Source organism: Triturus cristatus, chromosome 8, assembly GCF_964204655.1.
Source record: "Triturus cristatus chromosome 8, aTriCri1.1, whole genome shotgun sequence".
NCBI lineage: Eukaryota > Metazoa > Chordata > Amphibia > Caudata > Salamandridae > Triturus > Triturus cristatus.
This window is the reverse complement of record NC_140591.1, coordinates 575,501,038-575,526,807: the sequence shown is the minus strand read 5'-3', so window position 1 is coordinate 575,526,807 and position 25,770 is coordinate 575,501,038.

The window sequence follows — 25,770 nt, the reverse complement described above, 5'->3', positions numbered from 1 at the left end:
TTTTGATTTGTTTGGGTTGGTGTTGGAAGGTTTTCCAGTGGTTTGGCAAAATTCGATCGAGTTTTGGCTGATTTTGGGGTGTTTTTGTGGGTTTGCGGGGGGCGCGTGTTTGATCGAAAAATCGTACCCCTTCCACTGGATGGATTTGTGTAATTCTTGGTGAGATTCTTCATAATCGCTGGAACTACTGTCAGTTTCAAGAGGATCGAAGTAGGGGAAGTGCGGAAAAAACGCTTTCTTGTTTAAGGCTCGAAATGCAATGTTATCCAAAGGGCGTTTTTGAGGTGGTGAAGAAGTGGTTTTTAGGGTGTTCCAGTTGCTCGAGAGGAACGGGGCTGCTGTGAGTGGTAGGGAGGGGGAATTCGTGGGTGTGCAGGAAGTTTGGGAGGAATCCATCAATGGGAAGTGCTATGTAAAGTCACATATTTTGTGCAGGCAACTGGTGCAAGTGCCATGCAAGCGCTCCAGAGATACAATAGATTTGTATAGCACAGGATGTTGATTTTGTTAACTTTTCTACAAAAAAAACAATTTCTGAAACCCTAAAAAGGCCATCAATGTGAGGTGTGTGCTGCAACCTGTTTCTGGCACTCATGCGCTGCATTATAGCTAGTTTTGTTACAGATGAACACATTAATTTGGGCACATGGAGATTAAGTGATTTGCCCAAAATCACAGGATGTTGTGGGCCGTTGCCGAGTTCGGTCATGGCATTCACTCAAAGTGTTCTTTATGAATTTTTGTCTGCAGCCCTTAAGAAAGAAGAGGCCGATAGAGAACTAATCAACATTTTAGCAGAACCACCTTATAGGTTGCAGTCCTAGTAGTACTCCAGACAACTCTGATAAATTGCAGGGTACACTGAGCCACCACTTTAATGCAGTACTAATAGTCTGCAACCTTTGCATTCAACATCACTGGCAGGGGGGTTGAAGGAAAGTGTCTCTTTTGACAAGGTTAGCACCCACTTTTTTGCTTGATGTGATTTTGAACTGTAAGTGCACAGGCTCCCAGTGACAGATCGCTTTCTCAAAACTGTACCACAATTGGCACAACTTCAGCTGCCCTTGTAAGTCCCCAGTGAATGACACCCCTGGTATCTAGGGCATGGATACTGAAGAGGGTACACTGTGGCTGTAGAATGAATTGTGCCACCCCACAGACCCTAAAATCTGCCATTGCAGGCTGCCTGTCTTGGTGCAGAGAAAAACGAAGAATCAAAATGGCACACAGCCCTGTGTGTCATGGCCTCACACACTGCATGAGATACAGATAAGTCACCCCCACTGCAGGCCTTACAGCCCTAAGGCAGGGTGCACTATATCCCATGTGTGGGCATATCTGCATGAGTAGATATAACCCTGCCTTTATCTGAACCATATCTGTGCCATAAAGAATACATGGGCTGGATTACAAGTTTCATAGCTCCATTATGGCTTCAGCGTACCTGAACATGTTTGGTACCAAACATCTTGGTTTAATAAATCCTCACCGATGCCAGTGAAGAATCTGTTAATAAATGCACACAGGAGACCCTTTAGAGATTCCCTGAAAATCTACCAATCACTGGTGTGGTCTCTGACAAGTCATAGCCAGTCTGCCACCACAAGCCATGTTTCTGCCCTCATGGGGTTGGAGCCTATGCTCTAGGAAGCTGGAAATAAAGCTTACTCTGGCAGAGGTTCATCACACCTCCCCTGGCCCGTAATGAACTTCCAGAGCGGGAAGCTTCAAATGTGTTGCTGCCATTGAAGTTCAGGCCAGGTTTCCCCAGATCATGGGGTATGCCAGCCCCCTGTCCTGCTCCACCTTTGGCAGGAGGCCTGGTGAGAACATTAGTTAAATGAGGAGGAGAGTCCACACTCAGCCACCGCCATCACCTAGCATGCAGCAGTCAATGTGAAGCCCTCTCCTGAAATCCACCATCTTGGGTTATTGTAGAAACAACAGTACCCCTTCCCTCAGGAAGACATCACTTAGAGGGTATAGGTACCCTAGAGGTATGTAGCCCATTGACTACTGCCTTCCTCCCCATGTAATCCCTCTAAATTCAGGATGTATGTGTCATCCCTAGACCTGAAAACTAGATTTGATGGACAAAATGACCAGGAAAAAGAAGATTCAATTCCCAAGAACTGAAGCCCTGCTGCAGAAGAAAATTGGCAAGAAAACCTGTCTGCTGCCTCTAAGATCTGCCTCTAAGAGCGCTTCCAGCCTTTCTCAAAATTGCAAAAACCTCACTTGGAGCTAAGGTATCACTCCCCTGCATACCGCAGACACCAATCTTGCTGAGTCAATTTTGTCGATGTGCTGCTTCCCGATGACTTTGATGCAGCACTCACAACAAAAGAGGTCCACAAGCTCTGGAGGATAAGGTCTGTCTCCTGACCAAGTTTGGAGACACCAGGACCTATTGGAGCCACACCGTATCAATACCAGGGGTATCAGAACCCCAACAGCAAACAGAGAGATGAAAAATCCGTGCCATACTCCAGTGTCACCAGAAACAAGCACTCGTTGAGAAACGCTGAGAACCCCGAGTCCCACATCCTGCGGGGCCCAGTTGTCCCGAAATCACCTCTCCAAATTGTCAGCTCATCACATCGAGGACTTCTCCCTGCACTGTGCCCAGTTGACCTATTTGCTCTGCATCCAGCCCCATCGACCCTGGTAATGATAAATTAACCATGCTCACATGGTTCTGTGACCCTTGCGACCTCCTTCCTCCAGTGGGACCCATCAGACTTGCATTTAAGTCCTCCTGTGGAGTGTGTTTTCAGGTGGCCCCCTTCATTGTAGTACACCAGCTACCAACACCTTCAGCATCCTGCTCTCGGCCGAATACGGGATGCTCCTGATCTTCTGCTGCTGGAACTTTGGACCGGGAACAAGAAGGTGAACTTCGTCAAAGCATTGCCTGATTTTACAAGCAATTTTCTGCTTTTCCCCATTGAATTCAATAGGGCATAATTAGGCACAAAAGTGAAACATTTTCAGAACTTTCAAAAATAATTACTTACTGTAGATCAAGGTTCAGGTTCCTAAAATATACATAAAAATCAATATTATTTATATAAATTGCTCTTGGATTTATTCTTGAGTGTGTGTGTCTTATTTATTGCATCTTTGAGTACAACAAATGCTTAGCACTGCCCTTTGACATGCCTAACTGCTCGCCCACACTACCACAAAAAAAGCATTGGTATTATCTAGTTTAACCTCTGTGTACCAGTGAGGGATTCACTGGACTCTTTACTCAGTGTACCTTGTTTTAGTACACTATATGGAGAGCCAGCTTCCTACAGGGCTCCAAGACAAGCTATGAGCATCTCCTTCCCCCAAACTTTTACCATATTATAGTTAGGAAAAAGAATTAATAAAACCTTAGAAATTCACTGAAAAAAACAAAGGTTGTAGGGACATTATAGTTAGGAAATGGATTAAATAAACAGCTACCTATAACTTACGCCCCCACTATGCACTGCTTATGACCTCAAATATTACATCACTCATGACATGGTCAGTGACATTCTCTTGGAAGGGAGTGGAGATTGTTTACATTTTTCAAAAGGGAAACCCTGGTGATCAATCCATTTATCGCCCTAGCTGCCGTCTGGATAATCTCCAGAAGGTTTTCTGCAAGCAAATATTGGATAGTTTTGTGGAGTGGATTGATGACAATCATATGATCTTAAATCTCCAAGAAGTATTGCACCCTTGACTAGCTCCATTGATCAAACCTTTCTGCATTTTGCAAATTAAGTTGACATGGGGGTGGTGATCTTTTTGTGTCTTTTGTAGGGGCGGGCAGAGAATTCCGCTTGGCCAGTGGATAGTGCGTAGATTTGCCTACTCCGCATTCCGCAGAGAAAGCGGAGTATAGGTCAAATCTCCCACTCTGCAGCGGAGCGTAGTTGGCCAGCCCCGCCTACACTCAATATGTGCAAATAATGTAAAAAGAAATAAAAACACACTTACCTGTACTGTGGCGTCCTTGGGCTGCCCTCCTCCTCGCCGACGTCAGATGTACATCTTGCGAGAACTGATACAAGTTTTGTTTTCATGCAAGTAATACTGCATACTCATATAGAGGAAAAAAATATTTGTTGTTGTCCAGAAGAACGTGGTTCCATTTGATCAAAATGCGTCGATGATTTGTTTTCGGTTAAATTTGAGGAACAATGAGCTACAAAGTAAAAAAGCTCAGAGAATATGATTTCTTATTGATTCTACTCAAATTAACATTATTCAACTGACAAATGTGTGTGTTTTATGTGTAGTGTCTCTTGTTTTCTATTATTCGACTTTTAAATTGTTTTAAAAAAATACATATGAATTGTATATAAATTGTATCAACTTTTTCACTTGGAGTGATGTATTAAAAATTAATTGTTTAAAATTGTCTTTTGGGTCACTCTAAAGATGGGTGTAGATTTATACACAAGCTTGAATGAAATGAAATGTGGCTTGTTTGAATAGAATACACAGATTTCTCCAAGGGATTTTTTATTGTTGACAAATAAATTGTACAAATAAATCACCCTGAAAGGAATGTTGAAAACTGTGAGAGGCGTTAGTGGAGTCTCTTGACAGCGGAAGGTGTAATTTGTTGACAACTGTCACATCATCTAACATAATCTCTAGTCTGTTTATGTAAACCAGGCCACAGGTAGTGTGGCATTGCTATGTTTGCATTGACTCCTGCATGGGCAGACAGCTACTCTAACAGTCTGAATTGCAGACTTTGCAGCTAAGTCAGCTGCACAGTTCCCTTTGGAATGAATGTCATCACACTGATTGCCCAAAGTGTGCCTCACTTGGACCACTGACATTTTATCTTGTAAGACCTTTGAATCCTTGAATCCATTCAAACACAAAATGTTGCAAGTCAACATTGTAACCTTGAACACAGAAGGATGAGTTAGACAGAGTGAGTGTGGGAACTGACAAGTCAGCCTTTTGTAATGCAAGTAACAGGGCATGGAGTTCTGCATGTTACACAGTGCTATCCATTAAGACTTTAGGGTGGGTGAGCTGTGGGTGGAATTCACCATATTTTACTATATCTTGCACCACAGCACAGGCTGTGAAGTACTTACATTTTCTTTCTACCACTGATTGCTCAGAACCATCCATATAGAATATGCTCTGGGAAGACTAAATGGGCAAAGTAGTCAGAGTTGGAGCAACATTTTGTTCATTTTGGAGAAAAGCCTGCGTATTAAGAGTGGATCATACTGATACTTTACATCCACTTTATATCCACATTGGGTGTAAGGCATGAGCATTAGGAAAGCTGGCCTTGGATGCTGCTGCTACTGCTGATATGGTAGGAATTACATTATTAATGCTCCATCCACAATGAGGTGCCCCTTCAAATAGCTGTCTGCACAGCTGTGAGGGTCTTTTCAGTGGCGGCAAATTTTCCCTGGTTTGTAAATTTTAGTCTCTAGCATGTCTACTTACAGAGCAATGAAGACATCAGTGTTTTCATTTGTCCATTGTTTTGATGAAAACGAGGGAGAAATTAAGTCATATAAGGGCATCACTCACTCAATGTTGTGTGGCAAGTAAGTATATCCAAAGTTGAGAAATCCCCGAAGAGACTGCAACTTCTTCAGTGTGTCAGGAGGCTGCAGGGTTGCACACTTCTGAAGAAAACATGGAGTGACACCTTTGCCTAGCTGGATAACTAGTATTCTAGGTCACCATCAAGTAGGTAATCTTCAATTTTGTGATGTAAATCCTATAACTGTGATGATAACATGGTCAAAACTCTGTCCACCCTAGTGATGTTCACATGTAGGTCAACATCTATAAGATAGATATCATCAATGTATGACAATACCTCAGGATCTGGTAGTAAGATATCAATGATGAGGGCTGAGAAGAAGCTAGACCTTTTCTTATAACCCACAGGCAAGCGTTGGAATAAGAACTGTACAGTGTAGAAAGTAAAGGCGGTTAGGTACCCGCTTTCAGGTTCAATTTTTTTACTGAAAAATCCATTAGAGATGTCTAGGGTTGTTTTGTATTTTTTCTGCACTTGGTTCATCAGTCAACCTGTGCTATGTGCATTTTGCCCAAAGTATGTTCACATCTGTAAATTTAAATTCCTATAGTCTAACCCACCCTATAGAATCTGTCAGGTTTAGAAATGGGAAAAGGGGCAAGCTCCTTGTTGCAAGGCAAGGTGATATTATGGCCTGGTATTGCAACTGATCTAATATTGCTTTAATAACATGCTTCAATTCTAATTGAAATGATAGTTAGCTTGTGCTTTAGGTTCACTGTGTAAGGGAATGACATGTGGGATAGAGCATTTAACTCACCCCACTTGGTTTTTGTATAAGGATGGAGCCTGTCTTACAGGCCATTCACTGGTATAGATTTCCCTGATATTTTCAGCCACTATGGGAGAAAAATCCCATCTAATTACTGCCGCCTCCCGGGTTGCTATTCTAATAAAGACTGGAAGCCAGTCAGGGCCGGACTGGGAACCAAAACCGTCCCTGGAAAAGTACTCAGCTGCCTTCTCCTCCCCCCGCGGGGGGTTGGGGGTGCCGCCGTGCTTTTTGCCAGGGCCGGATTTCGGCCGATTTTGTTACAGGGCCAATTTTGCAGCTATGCTGCAAAAATGGCTCTGTAACAAAAACGGCCCCCAGGGGCCCAAAACCGTTCCCCACCCGTGCGGAGCACCAGTGGATTGCCCGGTGCCCGCTACGGCCAGTCCGGCCCTGAGGCCAGTCCTCTTCAGCTAGGATGATGCCATAATCCTTGGACAACTCCGAATAGGAGAGTGCTTCAATGATATGTGGTATATGCACTTCAATTTGTATATTTAAATTATGAACCCTAATGGGAGAATTTAAATGTTTATCTGAAGTCTCAATCTGTATAAACCCATCAGTTGGAATCACATCCAGAAACCTCTGAAGCATCGATTGCATCGTAACTTCTGGGGCTGCAATATGCATGAGCGCATTTTCCTTCATTGCGCTGAACGCACCTCGTAAAAGTTTCGCCCAGCGCAATGAAGGAAAATGCCCCGCATTCTGGTGTATGTGGTGCTCTCAGGGCAGCCGTGAACTCACGCTGCTCCATGTGAAAAACGGAGCAGCTGCTTTGAACCCGCTCTGGGTTTCATTGAGCAGGCGGCACCCGCCTGCACTTTTAATGGGGATTAGAGATCCTTTTGCAGGCGTGTACAGTCAGTGACTGCACCCTCCTGCATGGTGATAGCTGGGGGATCCATTGGACCCCCTTCCACCCTCCACAGGGCTGCTTTCAGGGGGTGCACTGACAGTGCACCTACAGACGGATTCTATACCTCTGCACCCGCGTCTGTAATACAGTGGGGGATCAAAAGTAAATGCATGCCCCCATGCACAAGAGGGGACACCCCCTGAAGATAACGCTGGTGTTTTATGTGCACCAGCATGATTGGTATTACAAAAGGGGATGCACAAGCATCTGAGGCCCCTTCTGTAATACCAAAATGCCCTGGGGTGCACATAGCAGGCACAAATGCTTGTTGCGCCCCAGGGGCAATTTGTGTAATGCAGCCCCTTCTGTGCTGTCTGGAAGTACTCTCGCCCAAGTCCTATTTCACAGGAGGCCTCGTAGTTCTATCAGCATGCTTTTTAGAAAGTCCTGCTACTTTTTTCTTCTTTAATGTTTAGAGTCCAATATTTTCTTCTCCCTATTTATGCTGATGCCAGTCTTATGTCCTGCTTCACATTTCATGCTACATTCCTCCTTTCCTAAGCACTCGGATCGACTCACTCTCTCTGCTCATTTACCATCAGTGTCCTGAAAAGAATATTGATACAGTTCAAGTTTTGTATTTTTATCACAGTCTCTGAAGTTGTAACGACTCCTACTAGATGACTAAGATGCGGGTGATCCAGTCTGTCTTTTCTCATTCTCCCTCTGTTACTTATTTGCTTTTGTTGCAAATTTCTCCTTAATGAAACCACATGTTCATTTTTAGGTTTTAAATGTGGCTTTTCAGGTCGTCTAACCAAAGTTATTAAGAACCTCAGAGATATAAACATCCGTGATTATATTTGGTAGTTCCCGTCCACTATCTGGAACTGAAACTGCTTTCTTTCTCTGGTGTATGGCCGAAACCAAAGTTTCTTACTTAATGTTGCTTAGGAAGATGGATGAAACCATGGAGAAGTTTTTTGTTAACTTCATGCCTGAGTCCAGTGCTGATGCAGCTCCATGCTCGTGTTGTACCTGTTTAAGTATGGCAGAGAGAACTGAGAGAACTGCCAATGAAGATATCCCATGAATGTCGGTGTAAATACATGCAAATATGATTCCTCAGGTGTTACACTCCTCTACAGGCAGCACCATCCCAAGACAAAGACACACAGTCAGTATTCTATGTTTGTCCTAGGGTGATGTTTAAGCTGAGTTTAACAGGTTGATCCTACACGTAACCCAGAAAGCTATTTCCATGCTTCATGGGGACTTTTCCCATGATAGAAATAATAGTCTGTGGACTAATGGTTTGCACTTGTGTTGGAGTAGCTGGTCTTGCTGTGAGGGCAGGTCTGGAGCTCAGTGTGTGCTGTACAATTTATACAAGTCTCCTGTATAAGGGTTTAAAATTCCTATTTCCTCAGTGTATGCTAGGTTGTCAAGGCAAGGAATGGGCATGTAACCAGTCAAGAATGGCCATGAAGTCCCTTCATTGCTCAACTTCCCAAATGCACATTTCTGTGCATATGTGACAATTGACCAGCAAACCAGTTCTGGTGTTCCAGTTACATCAAGGGGATTTCTAAATCTTGATAAGCCCTATAATGTGCAGGTAGAGACACTGCTTTGTAGGTTCCAACTGCCCTGATGCAGCATGAAAAGGCTCAAGTTCCATCCATGAGCAAAATGTCTCAAAGGTATGTGTCACATGTGCAGCTATTACATAAGTAACTTACCCCCCACCACATCAGGGGCACCTTGTGACTTGAGGTGCTGAGTAACTGTCACCCTGTAATTGGCTCCTATCATAATAGGTGCTGCCAGGAAAACCAGATTGAATTGAAAAAGAAATCAAAGAATTAGAAACCCCACAGAAGGTGGTGTAATTTTTATAGGGAGACATGTGGGAATGTTGGATGGTAGGATCTTTACCATTGACCAAAATTTCCATCATAGAAGATTATGGAACTTGTGCTTTTACATCTAGTGTCTGCATGGCATTTTGTGTAAGAAAATATAGTGGAATTGACACAAGCCAGCGCAAATGCTTTTCCTCCTAAGTGTCTCCTTTTCTGGAATTTGCAGCACCGATAGAATGTACTGGATGCAGGCAGATGCCATCTGTAAATAGTGCAGTCACCTCTCACAGAAACTGACAGGAAATTGGCTTTGTCAAGAAACGATTGATGTTTATAGGGGATTTTTGGCTGGGGTGCCTTGTCTAAATTCATTCACTATTACCCTACTGCACCTTCCTATCATGGCTAAAGCAGACCCATTCACACTATTGTTTTCTCCCTGACATTGTTGCATTTGTGGGTCTTTATTGCCCTATATGATCACCCCACCACTTCATGAGTGCTGCACCTGTTTATTTGGAGAACTATGGTAATCCATGCTTGCAGTACTTTTGTCACTCTCTGCAAATTATGGAGTGTTCTCCCACATAAATGCAAGAGGATTTGGATTTCTTGCAAACTATTTTACATTTGCAGAGCGTTTTCATTAGAATGTCATAAAAAGGTCCTGGATAGCCACAGAACCCTGGATTAATTCCTCTGGTTCTTAAACTTTCAAAATGTCTGAAATATTATGATCAGACCATAGGCCCAAACATTCAAGCCAACCACATAGTAATTGGGAGCATATTTGTGTTTGTATAGCAATGTATTGAAATATGGCCATCCTTTAAGTAATGCAGCGCATTCTGTGTAAGAAAGATAGTTGCACCTGTGGAAGCAATGCAGCATGTAGCCTTACAGTTAGAGAGGTCGGCCTCGAATCTGGCGAACCGGGTTCGAGTCTCGGCAATGACACTCAACATCCAGTGATTCTGAGCAAATCACTTAATCTCCCCGTCCCTAACGAAAATGAATGTGTCCTCATGTAACGAAACTGACACTCATGTAAAGTGCTCTGATAGCCGAGGGATGTCTCGGGTCTAGTTCGCGCTATATAAAACTCTAAGAAAGAAAAAAAAACTCCCCTTGGTTTCTACAGAAATGTCTGGGGTCGTTAGGGCTTATAGGGTTGTGTCTGAAACCTGACTAAAGTACTGCAACCATCTACCAAGTTGAGTGTCAGATATTAGTAACCTGATACACCTTAAGGAATGCTAACACTTGTTATAACTGTCCGTTTTCAGAATGTTTAGCTCTATATATGATGTACAGGTAAGAAGAATATATTTTTTGTAGACTTCCCTGATTTAGGTTTCAGTATGTTAAATCCAGGATAGGGGTAACCTATTAACTGATAGGTGTTGTCTCAAACATGTAGAGTAATGTTCAGCTGTATCACAACCTGCTAACAGATGAACAAGTAGTGGAGCAGTAGTGCACATTTGAGTAATAGAACATTTGTCATGTGATTGATATTTACACATATTGTATAGGTGCATTGATGGTATTTTAAAAGCATTAATGTTGTCTGTAGTGCATAAATAACATTTTGGGGTTTTATTTCTGATTATATATGTTTTTTAATTAACAGTTGCACACATTGTCTATTTAAATGAAAATATATAATCCCCTGATGAAGGACACCTCTCCAAAATGCATTGGGGAAAGATAACTTCTTATAATATATAAGGACTAAGTTTGTGATGTAACAAATATGGATCATGAAAACTGTCATACGTAAAAGCAAAGTATATTAATAATAATAATAATAATAATGAGACTTGTAGAGCGCGACAGCTACCCCAAACAGGGGTGTCCCGGCGCTAACAATGGGGGGAGCTAGATAGCATGCAAAAGGTGAAAAAATGGCCGGCCTCCAAAGAAACCAGTTAGGCTGAGCCAAAGAGCCAAGTTTTCAGATCTTTCCGAAAACAGGGTTCTGAAATTGCCAGGCGAAGATGGCTGAGCAGGTGGTTCCAGAGTGAGGTCGTATTGACCGTGAAGGATCTTCCCCCTCGTCGTGATTTTCAAAACCGGGAGGGATGAAGTAAGTTGAGTGAGCTGGAGCGTAACGACCGCTCCTGCTTGTAGGGACATAATCTGTCCTTCAGATAGCGTGGACAGTTTCCATGCAAGGCCCTGTAGGCCATAGTCAGGGCCTTAAAGATAATTCTTTTACCCACCGGTAGCCAATGGAGCAGACGGAGGTGCGGAGAGACATGGTGCCGGAAAGGAATCCGTTGGGCCATTCTCGCAGCCGCATTCTGAACCAACTGTAAGCGTTGGATGGCATATTTGGGGAGGCCCAAGTATAGGCCGTTTGCGTAGACCAGTCTAGATGTGACTGTGGCATGGACCACAATTTTCCTGCAATCTTCTGGGAGCAGGTGCAGGATTTTCCGTAGGTTTTTTAGATATCTAAAACAGTTAGCAGAAACCTGCTGGATTTGAGCCAGCAGAGAGAGGTCTGGTTCCCATCTTACACCTAAGTTATGAATGTAGTTGGCGGGGGAGGGAGGCGGGCCCATCTCCTCCGGCCATCATAAGTCCCCATCAGGGATGAGGCTTGTACCGAAGAACATAACTTCGGTCTTATCTGCGTTGAGCTTTAATTTATTGGAGTTCATCCAAATAGCTATATCACGCAGGCAGCCTTTAAAGTTTTTGAAAGCCTCCGCGGACTGCTCCTTAAAAGAAAAAAACAGCTGGGTGTCATCTGCATAGGAGATCGCCTTCACACCCCAGTTGTTGATCAAGGAGAAGAGCGGTGCCAGATAGAGATTAAAAAGTAATGGGCTCAGGGCAGAGCCCTGGGGGACTCCGCACCACAGCGGGAGAGGTGACGACTCAAAAGGCCTGAGGGAGACCTTCTGCGTGCGACCACTCAGGAAGGAAGAGACCCAGGCCAACGCCTTTCCATCAAATCCCGCACCCTGTAATCTCTTGACCATAATGGAGTGGTCCACCGTATCAAAGGCCGCTGACAGATCCAGGAGCACAAGTAAAGAGGAGGCTCCTGAATCCAGCGACCATCTTATTGACTCAGCTACTTCAAGGAGGGCCGTCTCTGTGCTGAAACCTGCCCTGAAGCCTGATTGTGTATCGTGAAGAGCTCCACTTTGCTCAATAAAAGTGGTCATTTGACGCTGAACTAATTTTTCAAGCATTTTACCCGGAGCAGGGAGAAGGGATATGGGTCTTAAGTTGCCAAGATCATCTGGGTCCCCACTAGGTTTCTTTTTTAGGGGGAGAAGTGTGGCGTGCTTCCAAAGGTCGGGGAAAGTGCCTGAGGAAAGCGAAGAATTCCATAGCTGGAGAAACGTGTCCGCTAGGGTGGCAGAGAGGCTTTTCCATAATTTGGACGGGCATGGGTCATCTGGAGCTCCAGAATGGCAGTTCTGAAATGTTGTTAAAGCTTCCTTAGAGGTTATAGGCGAAAAATGACTAAAGGTTGAAATCATAAGCTTGGAGCGGGGGGAGTCTGATTTTACTGTTGATGTCTGCGGGACAAGAGAGTCATAGACCTTTAAAATTTTACTGTCAAAATGGTGAGCGATAGTGTTACATAGGGTGGGGGAGGGAGACAGCTTGGACTCTATTGCCGTGGGATTGAAAAAAGACTTCACTACTTTAAACATCTCGGTGTCAGAGTGGTCAGCATTTAAGATCCGGTTAGTGAAGTAGTCTCTCCTAGCGATTTTGATGTCCTTATGGAAAGCTTTTAAGGCCTTTTTGTAAGATGACTTGGTTTGGTCATCATAGCTAGCTCGCCACGCGTGTTCAAGTTTCTTGCATTCACGCCTGGATTTTTAAAGGGAAAGTGAAAACCAGGGGGCCGAGGGAGATAGTCTTGTGGATTTAACAATTCTTGCCGGTGCTGCGTAGTCCACAGCCGTTGCAATCCATTTATGCACGGAAATAGCATCGGCGTTTGGGTCTGAAGCCATGCTGGGAATGGTAGCCTGTAGGGTGTCGCATAAATCTGCAATGTTTAGATTTTCGAAATTTCTCTTAGAGATAAAGTGGGGGCCTTCAGTTTGTTTGGGGACATGCAAAGGAAAAGTAAGAGGGATCAAATAATGATCGGACCAGATTAAAGGGGAGGGAGATGCTATAACAACATTGGCGAGGGTGGTGAAAATGAGATCCAGTGTGTGACCAGCTGTATGTGTGGGAGCAGACACCAGTTGGATAAGGTTAGCACCCTCCAAGGAGGATACCAAATGAGTGGCTTGTGAACAGCTAACGTCATCCACATGTAAGTTAAAATCACCTAACACCATGAAGTTTGTGTATTTGACAGACAGTTGAACAATAAGGCTGCATACATTCTGGAGTGCCATAGCCGAGCAGTCTGGAGGTCTGTAAAGAAGGGTGCCAGCCAGTGAAAAAGAAGGATTAAAGTGAATGCAAAAAAACAGACCTTCAATGCCGTCCCCGAACGATGGGGTGGAGGACACCAAATTCCAAGTGTCTCTCAGGATAATGGCCACACCGCCCCCCCTCTTGCCCCCCTCATGGTCAGCGTGACACATCTTAAAGCCAGGTGGAATTGCAAGAGCGATGGACGTCACTGTGTCCAGGGTAAGCCAGGTCTCAGTAAGAAACAAGGCATCCCAGGACCCGTCACTTAGAAGGGACCAAATTTCCGTAGCATGCTTGACCAGTGAGCTGCAATTTAAGAGGCACGCATTGAAGTAGGCCTGAGATTGCTTACGCTGCCCCTGATCGCGAGGTGGTAAGTAGCCACATGTGTTACAACTCGAAAGGTCTGACCCTTTAGCAAAGTCGAGCCGATGCGTGCTGGCGCAGGGAGCGCAGCGGAGAGTTAGCAATGCCTCGCGAGACCAGAGCAGTGGTTGAGGCTGGGCGGGAATATCAGTATGGCCGGCGCCGGTCGCAGTCTGGGCGCGGACGGGCACAGACGGGCTTGCCTTTGGCGCGCCTCCGGCGCGCCCGCTGCGCGCGTCCGCTGCGCGGCCGGCAGGTCATCACCCTAATGTACCCCGTGACCGGAACTGAGGTCAGGAGTGGGTGGAGTCGCAGGGCGTCCCTCCGTACAATCGGCACTTAATTGCCGCGACGGACCGGGGACTGCGACCTAGCAGCTAAAATACACCTCTACACGGTAAGGCAGAGCAAATATAAAAGAGAGCACACTTAAAATTGCATACAGTGCCAACGTTGAATTAAAAAGACTTATTTCACCAATTTTAAAACAGTGCGTCAGGCGACCAAAATGTGCAAAAAGCCATGTGCAAAACCTCACAGTAAACAGGAATATCGTTTTTTCTAAATTAAGAGTGGAGGGCTGACCTCACCGCGCGCTCTAGCAGCAACTGTTGGGCGGCCGGCGGGTCATCGCCCTAATGTACCCCGTGACCAGAACTGAGGTCAGGAGTGGGTGGAGTCGCAGGGCGTCCCTCCGTACAATCGGCACTTAATTGCCGCGACGGACCGGGAACTGCGACCTAGCAGCTAAAATACACCTCTACATGGTAAGGCAGAGCAAATACAAAAGAGAGCACACTTAAAAGTGCATACAGTGCCAACGTTGAATTTAAAGGACTTATTTCACCAATTTTAAAACAGTGCGTCAGGCGACCAAAATGTGCAAAAAGCAATGTGCAAAATCTCACAGTAAACAGGAATATCATTTTTTCTAAATTAAGAGTGGAGGGCTGGCCTCACCGCGCGCTCTAGCAGCAACTGTTGCGCGGCCGGCGGGTCATCGCCCTAATGTACCCTGTGACCGGAACTGAGGTCAGGAGTGGGTGGAGTCGCAGGGCGTCCCTCCGTACAATCGGCACTTAATTGCCGCGACGGACCGGGGACTGTGACCTAGCAACTAAAATACACCTCTACACGGTAAGGCAGAGCAAATATAAAAGTGAGCACACTTAAAATTGCATACAGTGCCAACGTTGAATTAAAAGGACTTATTTCACCAATTTTAAAACAGTGCGTCAGGCGACCAAAATGTGCAAAAAGCAATGTGCAAAATCTCACAGTAAACAGGAATATCGCTTTTTCTAAATTAAGAGTGGAGGGCTGGCCTCACCGCGCGCTCTAGCAATTAAGTAGTGATAAGTAAACTAATTGGAGAAGAACTACTCTATTTTTATTCGCAAGAAAATTATGGAACATATGCATTCATTCGGAACAGGATTTTGCAAAACAAGCCGTTTCTATGTGGGACTACTTTTCTGACAATGAGCACTATTTTCTACAAAATTAGGAGAAGCAATGATGTCAAAACATTACACGTCTCTATCATCTACAAAGTACACTTGCAATTAAACAAACTGCCTCCTGTAGGACCAGAAACTAATGATGAAACATTGACAATTAAAATGATTTTCGATGTCTTCTTGGCTCTCTTAGGATATTATTCTTAGTGGCCTGTTCCTGGTCGATAGCAAGGAACCAGGGTTCTCCTAAATTCTTCCCTCAAATGTGGTTTAGCACAGGTTTGAATCATGTGTCTGGTATGACAACATTATAGACAGCCAAGTCTGCACCTGGGCTCCTTCTCTCTTTCAGTCAAGAGCCCTTTACAGCTCCTACTTGCACAGGATTTTCTCAGAAGAATAGGGCCAATGTGAGTTTTGAACGAGAAGCCAAGAAAAACATTTCGGAAATTAGAATAACATTCTTAAAACATCTTTATTTCCTGCCACTTTGCTTGTACCCTATTGTTAATGGACACCACAAAATCAATAAGTTCAGGAAATGAAGAACGATGGTCTCATGAAACCATTAAAAGACTGGAATTCTATTCAAGTGCAGTCCCAAATAAAAAAGAGCAGTGGTTTGGATCTCGTGAAATGTTATCACTTCTACAAGACAGATTTTATGTTTTGTGTAGAAACACTTATTGCAGGCACTAATATAAGGGCCTGTTTATCAAGGTAGCAAAACGCTGAACACTTTATGAGGAACTGGAAGGAAAAAAGAACCAGGATACATTTCAAAAACTAGAATCTGGTGGAAAGTTCCAGCTCCAATATGCAAACATTAGGTACAATATTGAAAGCACAGGGGCAGAGGAAACAATGCAAAATAAATAAACAGATGTGTTGTGAACGCCTCTTCACTTAGAATTGATTTCTGAAATAAGGTTCTAACAAAATTAACATCACAGAAAAAGATCTAACTTCATCTTGTATTGGGATACTCACATAACTTCATACAGACCACCATCTTGGAAAGTTCATGTTACACGGTGTGACCATGCTCCCAATCTGGAAATCATGGCATTTGTTTTTACATCAGTTTTCTCAACCCCACATTTGACATTTTTCTGCCAGAGCTGCATTCTGTGATCCCGCTGTCACATTTCTCGCTGCCTGGTGGCCACAAGCATGGAAACATCAAGATAGCTCTGGTATTGCATGTCCTCAGATACATGCTGGAGTGGAGTCTCAGAGCGCAACGGTTGAAAATGTGAACAATGCTCCTTTCTACTTGGATTGCACAGGGCAAACAGTAAGGTATCTTGGACAGGTAAAACCAAGTCTGGAAGAAGATCTAAACACACTGGGCCTCATTCACAAATGTAACATACCATTTATAAGCAGTTCAAACATTTTGAGTAAGTTTTCTAATGTTGTATTATTTTCAAAATCCCAGTGTGACTCCAAAATATATATTAAAATTATTTCCATACAAAATATTAATTTGCATTCATGTTATAGATTTATTTTAAATGTAGAAAAAAAGTTACAGCATTAGTACTAAATGTTTAATTAATGTAATTATATTAAATTGAATAAAAAATTAGTTTTATAACATTTAAATTAAAAAATAGATTCCCACCGAAAGAAAAATGTGTATGCATTTATAATGATTAAAAGTGTTGTATAAAATTAACTAAAACTAATTGAATTATATTATAATTAAAATTATTGTTACATTAAGTTAGCATTGTTTCCTTTGGAGTTTTATTTTAAATTCCCTATCTCCATTAATTTCTAAGGGAGGGCAGTGCAGTATTGGGTTTTGGCCTGTCGCTAATGTGATAATTGGATTTAAAAATACATTCATACTCATAGACTTGGTCCTTTAGATAGAGCAGCAGTTGCTGGTGGTATAGAAGAAAGATGTCAAGAATATTGTAAACCTGCATATGCATATTGTCCCTCTCTGACCCAGTCTTCCACAGGTATATTATATATAGAACTGTCTCTGTAAATAAGAAATTGGAAAGTGATGACAAAGAGACAAGATGGTTTTACAGGTTATTCATGTACTGTGGCCAAGGAGATCACTTTGTGAGGCCATATCTCATCTTTTGGAAAACGTTCAGCTCAACATTAAACAGGAAAGGCGAGGCCAAATTCCACTTCTACAAACCCTTCTAAATTCAATGCACATTTACTTGTGGAAATTATATTAATATGATATGCTGTACTTCTCTTTGTGTAGTAGATGTAGGTGCTTCTCATCCCTTTGCAGATTGTGACTTGGCTATGAAACATGAAATACATTTGGGAAATAGGACAACAGCAGAACCATTCAGAGCTCTGGATGGAGCATTGTTAACACCAGGAGCATGAGCTATAATGAAAAAACTCCAAGTATAATTAAATACGTAAATTAATCTAAGTATTTACAAGAACTGAGTGGGTATAGGGGCCTCCATGAAAGGGACTAATGCCTAATACTATCCTCCAGGCTCTAGCTTATTTAGAAGATATTTAATTTCTTAAATCTTTCCTGAAAAATCTTGGAAGAGAGATATTGGCTAAAAAGATACGTGGCTCTAAAACGCCCAGTACAATGTGCTGGCTCAATATTTGCTACCAAGACTTTCTGCCACATATATGGGTTTTTTTCACGATGAATAGTGGCTGCTTTTTATTGTGGGCTCAATCATTTGTACAGATATATGTCTTTATGCTGTTCTACAATCTGATGTGTGACCTTGATTGTTTGATTAGACTGATTGGTAGATTTTAGGATGTAGGAGCTAGTTATATGTGTGGATGAGTGATTGGTCACGTTGTAAGTACCCCGCACCATGGCGCAGGATTTGCGCCGCCGCTGCGTCACAAAAGTGACGCAACGGCGGCGTAAATGAGGCGCAAGGGGCTTGTAAATCTGCCCCGGAGTGTCTTAGGGATCAAACAAAGGGGCACATTCTAGGGGCATACATCTGTTAATTCTGTCAAGGAGATATCACAAGCTACAATTCCTAGTAGATATATGCCTCACACCTATGTGATGTATTCATGTAAGAGTGCTATTGTTGGGGGGGGCGTGGTTAGCGCCCGATAAAGATGGCGGCTGCTCCGTAGCTCTCCGACGCTGACGGGAGCGAAGTCGGCGCGGACATCACCCATGCTACGCAAATGAACTGTAGGCTGGCAGACTTGGTCTTGTGAATACTTGCATCGTCGAGGGAGCGTCTTGTTGTGCTGTTTGGCAGCTTGTCGGCGTTTCTGCTCGCAATATATGCTGACGCGCGGCTGTCAAACGCCCGCGTCCGCCATTTTGGATACTTTTCATCACGGAGCTGTTACTCTCCTCAACGCGGTAGTCATGGAGTTCCTCAGAGAGGAGGGTCATGGACTCTGGTAATTATCTTTTACCCGTTTTTGCTGCCAATGTCTATTTTTTCCTATCCATTCCAGGAATAAGGGCAGACCTATTGAGCCATAAAGGTGGAGAAGTATAAATCCAGCTATTATTGGACAATGCCCCAAACTATGTTAATATGTTGCAAGTTGGGTACTGCAGGATCTAGAACACTTGGCAAGTTCTACCCGCATTTTCTCCTATATAATTGGTTTTTGGCATGGTACTGACTGAAACAAAATTCTGTCACGCTGTCATCCTAATAGCGCTAATGTCATTGAGAAGCGTGGTTGACGCCTTGCGGGGTTGACGGCTGCTTCGTAACTCTCCTCCGCCGCTGAATACGGAAAAGGCGCGAACACCACCACTGCGCAAATGAACTGTGAATTGTGAGAATTGGCCTTTTGAATGCCTCTGGAAACTTTTGTTTTAAGGACAAAGACATTCTGTCTGAGTTTGTTAAATTCTATGATAATCTTTATACTCCTGAGCATATTCCGGAAAATACGGATCTTCTTTCATATTTCCTTTCCCTTCCCTCCCCCTCGGCTCCTCACGTTGATTTCGCTGCTCTGGATCGGGACATTTCGCTTTTGGAAATCTCCCACACGGTTTCTAAATTGCGACATGATAAGTCTCCAGGCCCTGATGGTTTCACTATTGAATTCTATAGCCACTTCGCCTCTCCCCTTCTCCCTAAACTGTTACTATTATTCCAATCCTTCCTTGCAGCGGGTTCTTCTAGCGGTTCCTTCCAACAGGCTTTAATCTGCTTAATTCCCAAAGAAGATAAGGACCACTCGTTATGCAAAAATTACAGGCCAATCTCCCCAGTCAATACAGATTACAAAATTCTGGCTAAAATTTTGACTTTGCGCATGGATCCCCTCTTACCTGACCTCATTGGCTCTGAACAATCAGGCTTTGTCAAGGGCCGTCTCTCTTCTGATAATTCCCGGGTTTTCCTTAATATACTTAATACGGCTTCCTCTTTGTCACTCCCCTTCGCGGCTATTTCCTTAGATGCGGAGAAAGCCTTCGACAGAATTGGATGGGATTTTATGTTTCAGGCCTTACGCTGGACCGGCTTTTCTTCTAAATTCATCTCTATTATTTCCTTACTATATTCTAATCCCCAGGCTTCCATTTTTGTCCACGGGATGACCTCGGACTATTTCTCATTACATAGGGGTGTGCGACAAGGCTGCCCTCTATCCCCAATACTCTTTGTTTTAGCCTTGGAACCTTTCCTTACCAAAATTTGTCTGGACAACAGTATTTCTGGTTTTAAATTTGGTTCGCGTCAGGTTAAACTCTCGGTCTATGCTGACGATATTCTTTTCTACTGCTTCGATCCTGTGTCTTCTATTCCCTCCTTTCTCCAGCAGGTGTCTTCCTTCTCCGCAGTCTCCGGTTATCGCCTAAACGCTGATAAGTGCGAGATTCTACCTTTAAACCCTATATGTCACAAGCATCTTTTTTCCCAAACGGGTTTTTCATGGCAACCTTCTAAGATCAAATATCTGGGTGTTTGGTTCGCCCCTCTCTTGTCTGATACTCTCAAATTGAACTTTGATTATGTCTTCAAGAAAATGGACACGGCTATTCAACGTTGGAACCCGCTCTTCCTGTCCTGGTGGGGTCGGCTATATTCCATAAAAATGATGTTATCTCCTCTTCTCCTTTATACCATCTCCATGCTTCCAATACACATTCCAGTTTCTTTCTTTAAACGGATGGATTCCTTGTTGTTGAAATTTTTATGGAACGGCAAGCGGTCTTGGATAGCTTTGGCCTCCTTACGCAAGGATAAGGCCCAGTCTGGTGTGCGCTTTCCGGATTTCAGACAATATCACCGAGCTTTTTCCTTAAAACAATCGACCCATTGGTTCTCTTCAGATCTCCCGCAACATCCGCCCATCTGGTTAAGTATGGAATCTTCTTTTCTGTCTCCCTTTACTTTCCGCGAGTTCTTATCCTTCACGTCTTTTTTAGTTCGTTTTCGTACGCCTGTTATTTCTCATTCCCGTACTCTCCTTCTCCCTTACATAACTTCATCTTATCCCTCCCTTCATTCCATTCATGAGCAACCGATATGGCATAACTCTCTTTTCAAAATTCGTAATCGCACCATATTTTGGAAAACTTGGCATTCTCGAGGATTGTGTTGGATCTCTCAATTAATTTCCCACGATACTCCTCTCTCGTTCCAGGAACTTCAATCCTCTTTCTCATTGCCCTCTTCTGCTCGATCGCAATACAATGCCCTTCTCCCAGTCCTGACCGTATCTGAGTTATTTGATACCATCTACCGATATTCCTCCGGATCGCAAAGCTACATCTTTACTTTTAGAGACGTCTCCTTCAGCCTCTGCTATTTATACTTCTTTCCGTTATTCCACTGACAGACTAAAATCCAAAACCGAGAATTCATGGGAATTGGATTTTTCTCAGGATTGGACAATACCTTTTTGGAACAAAATCTGGGCTAAACTTCATAAAACCTCTAGAGCTGCGAATACCACCCAAACCTTTTATTTTATTTATAACAGAATTTTATGTACTCCGCATGCTTTGTCCCGTTTCTCCCCTGACACACCACCTATTTGTTGGTCTTGTTCCTTCCCCTTTGCAGACCTTAAACACATGTTGTTTGAATGCCCTGCCATATCCAAGTTCTGGCACCTAGTTTGGACGCAAATTCAAAAGATATTCCCTTTTCCCCTTCGCAAGTTTTCCTAGGTTCCTTATCACCGCAACTTCCGCAACCTCCTTCCCATTATCTGTTACTTGACCTTCTCATTGCTGTGGCTTTTCACACCATTACTTCTAATTGGAAGCAGGCTGCAAATGTCTCCTATCACTCTTGGTGGAATGCAGTTTGTTTCCATCATCGCCTGGATACTAATTACGTATCTCCCATCTCCCTCGCAATTAAACGCAACCTGATTTGGCTTCCTTTGGTATCCTATTTCGCCTCCTTTGCTCCAGCGCATGACCCTCCAGACCCTGACACGGTTGAGGTGCGTAAACCACCATGATTTTCTTGTTTCTTTAATGCCTTTTTGCAATGATATTTCGTTCTACTATATTATATGGTTTTTCCATTCCTATATGTAGGTTTGATTCATGTAACTTCATGCTTGTTATATTTGCTTTTCATGAGAATGTTTATTGAATTGCTTATCCTTTGTATATATTTATTATGGTAATTGTATTCCCTCCCCCTCCCTTCTCCTCCCCCCCCCTTTTTTATCTCCTCCATAAACTCAAACTTTAAAAAAAAGAGTGCTATTGTTATTTAATGTTTTTACCAAAATGACCATTTTTATAATGATCTTTAAAAGTCAGCAACAAAATGAGCCACATATTTATAGTAGAAATAAATAACAACAATTAATTTCATTTCCACAATTATAAGTAATACATCTTTGTCACTGTCATCTATAGAAAAGGGTCCTGAATTGTAGTTTCAAGTAACTGGCATTAGGTCACCTTCAAAGCGTCAAACAGAATGCTTTAAAGTAATATTACAGTGCTTCTCATAGTAAAATTCCTACGGCTGAAGTATTCAGCGGCTCCTCAAGGGAGTGCTGCGGGGCTGGGGAGGGCCAGGGTGGGGTGTTGTAAACTCCGGCATCCGGCAGAACAGAGTTAAGTAGGTAAATAAATAAATAAAACAAATTACATTGTGTGCGCTGCATCCCAAATTGCAATGTAATTCGTTTTATTTATTCATTTACTTACTTAACTCAGTCCCACAGCACTCCCTCGAGGAGCCCCTACTGTTCACCACAGAGATCTGAGTGTAACCTGGAGGATTTTGAACCACATCCGGTTGACCGCTCAAACCTTGCATCCTTTGGAAGTTGTAAGTGTGAGAACCCCTGAGTACCTTAGCTAATAATAACATGTTTTGCTCCCGGACTCATAGTCAAAATGTTGCGGCAGGACCTCATTTACAAACCTCTCCTATGATATTGTGATACCAGAATGTGACTAATATGTAATATATTGTATTGTTTACAGATAAACTAGAAGAACAAACTGCTTATTCATGCGGTGTAAAATGCACACGGTCTTTATTTGTTGCAAACATAAAATCTTTAAATTAGCGCATATATCTACCAGACTCTGATGATTCCTGAAAACAAAAAGAGTGTACCGTACTGCATTTATAAATTGAAATTCCGATCATAACTTCATTTATTTCAACACATTTGTAATTCATTCCGCCCTTTGATCCCTGTGCTTGAAACACTGCCTGTTGTTCCATTATTCCACCGTCCACGTGCAGATAAAAATACTTCAGAACCTTTTTCTGCAAAGAAACAATGCCCTTTATTTGAGAAAGGACATTGTTTTGACAGATAAAGTAGGCATTTGATAAATTGAAACAGCTTCTGAATTATTTTGAGGGGAATGTGTGCTACATCTGTCTGCTGATTTTCCACTGAAGCAGTGCTTAACTTTCTTGTCTATTTGTGATTTATTGAGCAGCAGGAAAGGTTAGGAACATTTCATAGCTCTACTCTTATAATATGTAAGTGCATCAAAGCAGCCTTTATTGCTGTTGATGTTGCTTGAAAGACAAATATCCCACAAAACATGAATTCACATGAAAGGTTGAGATGGTCACATGCATATGAACATTTAAAAGCAACATTCATATGCATGATGTCTGAAACCCAACTAGAAGACTCTGAAAAAATAGCGGTGTCTCTCTTAATGCAATATTTGGATGTTTGTTAATGTGACGGTGTTCCATGAAATATGCTAGAAAATTAGCACCACTAAATTCACAGTAGTCAATAACGCAATTAATTTGAACTGGAAATAAACAATAACATTTGCTCAGCTCACAACATATCTTCAAACAATATCATATTAGGAATTGTCTAATAAATCGTTGCATATGTATGCTAAAATTGCTTCTGATAATACTAAGGCAAGGTTAGTGTACATTTACAATTAGCTGAACATTTGTATGCGACATAGCAGGCAGGTAATTTCTGTTCAAGGGCAAGCAAGAAAATCAACCTTTAAATGCAAAGCACTGATTTATCATGTAGCTATTCAAATATATAGAAACACCATTTACACCATGGAGAAATTAGTGTCAGTCATATATCTCCTTCACAGCTAACAGCATACCAACGCGATATAGCTTTGTGATATCAAATTTTATAACACCAGAATTCATTGAGAAACAGTTTTCTAAGTCTGGAAACACATATAACAAAGCAAAATAGCTGGAGTCTCTCTAGTCCCAACACCTACACGTGGGCATTTGGACAATGAGCAACCTTCCCTGTAGGGCAATCCTTACTGGTTACCCAGAGGTGGTCTGCGACCAACCTGCATTGTAGTCTATAGCTAAGTCCCCTCCCATTTTTTCAGAGTGAAATCAGTCTTGGTGTCTTTCCTTAGGGCTTTCTTGTGCACTACTGGGTGCAACCAATAGTCATGTACTCTGCCAGGCACCTAAGCAAAGGGAAATAGCTTTTAATACATGAAGTTGTGGCTCTGTAACCACTTTAGTCAGTTACCTCTTTGTAACCTTCTGATCATATAAGCCCACAGATGTCTCAACAGTGTCACACATTATGCGGCCACTTCTTAAATGCTGCTCATTGTCAAACCCCTTACACCAAAATTTGGTTTCAATAGGTAGAAGTATATCTAACGTTTTACAAAAGTGTGTTTTAAAGTTAGTGTTATTTCGTGTAGTGTACCTGTTCTAAAGAAAAAAACAGCCCCAGGATACTCTAATGAAACGCCCCCTTGAGTTACAACTTCTAAAACAACTGCACGAGACATCCCACAAGCAACTTCAAGACAGTGAATTCACCTAAAATATTATTTCCAATTACATTTGTCATTACCTCCTCTTGAGAGGACTTTGAACTGCACTCTGCATTCTCTCATTCTTTAGGTCTCGCCTAGCGTTGCAGCGCGAATGCGCTGCCATCCCTTTGCGAGGCATGCAGTATATACTGTAGTGTGGAAGCTTCATGAAAGCTACACCCACTCTCTGCCCATTGGCTTTTGTCTTAAATACTGCCTTCCGATTGGTTTGAGGCTTGTTAGTCCCTCCTCATTCATCATTTGTATCCTTCCACGGCTATTTGCCCCTTTACTCCTAACACTATTTTCTTCCCTGTCTCCCCACCCCACCGCCCCCTCCCTCACTCTGTGACTTCTCACCCTCCCCCCACTCCCGTTTGTGTTTTCTTGCCTGACGGCAATTCCGTTTTCATCTTTATTATTGCCACCTTGAAATATGCGAGTTCAAGATGCGTGCTGTACAAAACCTTCTAGTGTTTAATGAACTAGATTTTAATGTTACTCTAAATATAATAAGACTCTAGGCAATATGCGGGGTATGCATGGCAACTGACGCCTCTTAGTTCACAAATGGCATTGTTTTCGGGCAGGAAGAGTGGCAGTGTTTTAGCTCATGCTTAAAACAAGCACTTTTAATAACTTCCTCTCAATTCAGTGCTTTAATCTTGTGTACTGAGGTGACGCGCTAATGAAATGCACTTTTTTTTAAATTCTGAAGAGACATTATCACACATTTACATCATGTTTACTGTATGATTAACATGCCGATCATTTTCATGGCTCGCCCACTGGCTTGTACACACTTGTCTCGTCTCCGGCTGGCTCTACCTGTTAATTAATATATTGGCTAGCGCACCTCTAACAAAGAGAGATGAATGGATACATGACAGTGAGCCTGGTAGATGGTAGAGAAATAGACTGGTGCAGACAAACAGTCAAAGTCAGTCTCCATTGCCACTCGTCAGAATCATCACTTTCAATAACCTGGAAATCTGCCAGCAACTCCCGCATGCCTAAACCTCATCCCCCTCACCTATTCTTAGCAGAAGCAGCAGATTCTGAGCTGTGCCCTGCTGGTGCAGTGGAGCACGGCAGAGTCTGTAGAATCGCTGGGATCCGTAGCCTCTCCGGGTGGGCACCTAAGCCTTCCGGGTGCCTTAACACTCAGGATAAATGAATACATTTTGGTCTGTGCTTTAGTCACCCCTCTGTGAGCACTGTCTGGTAGATG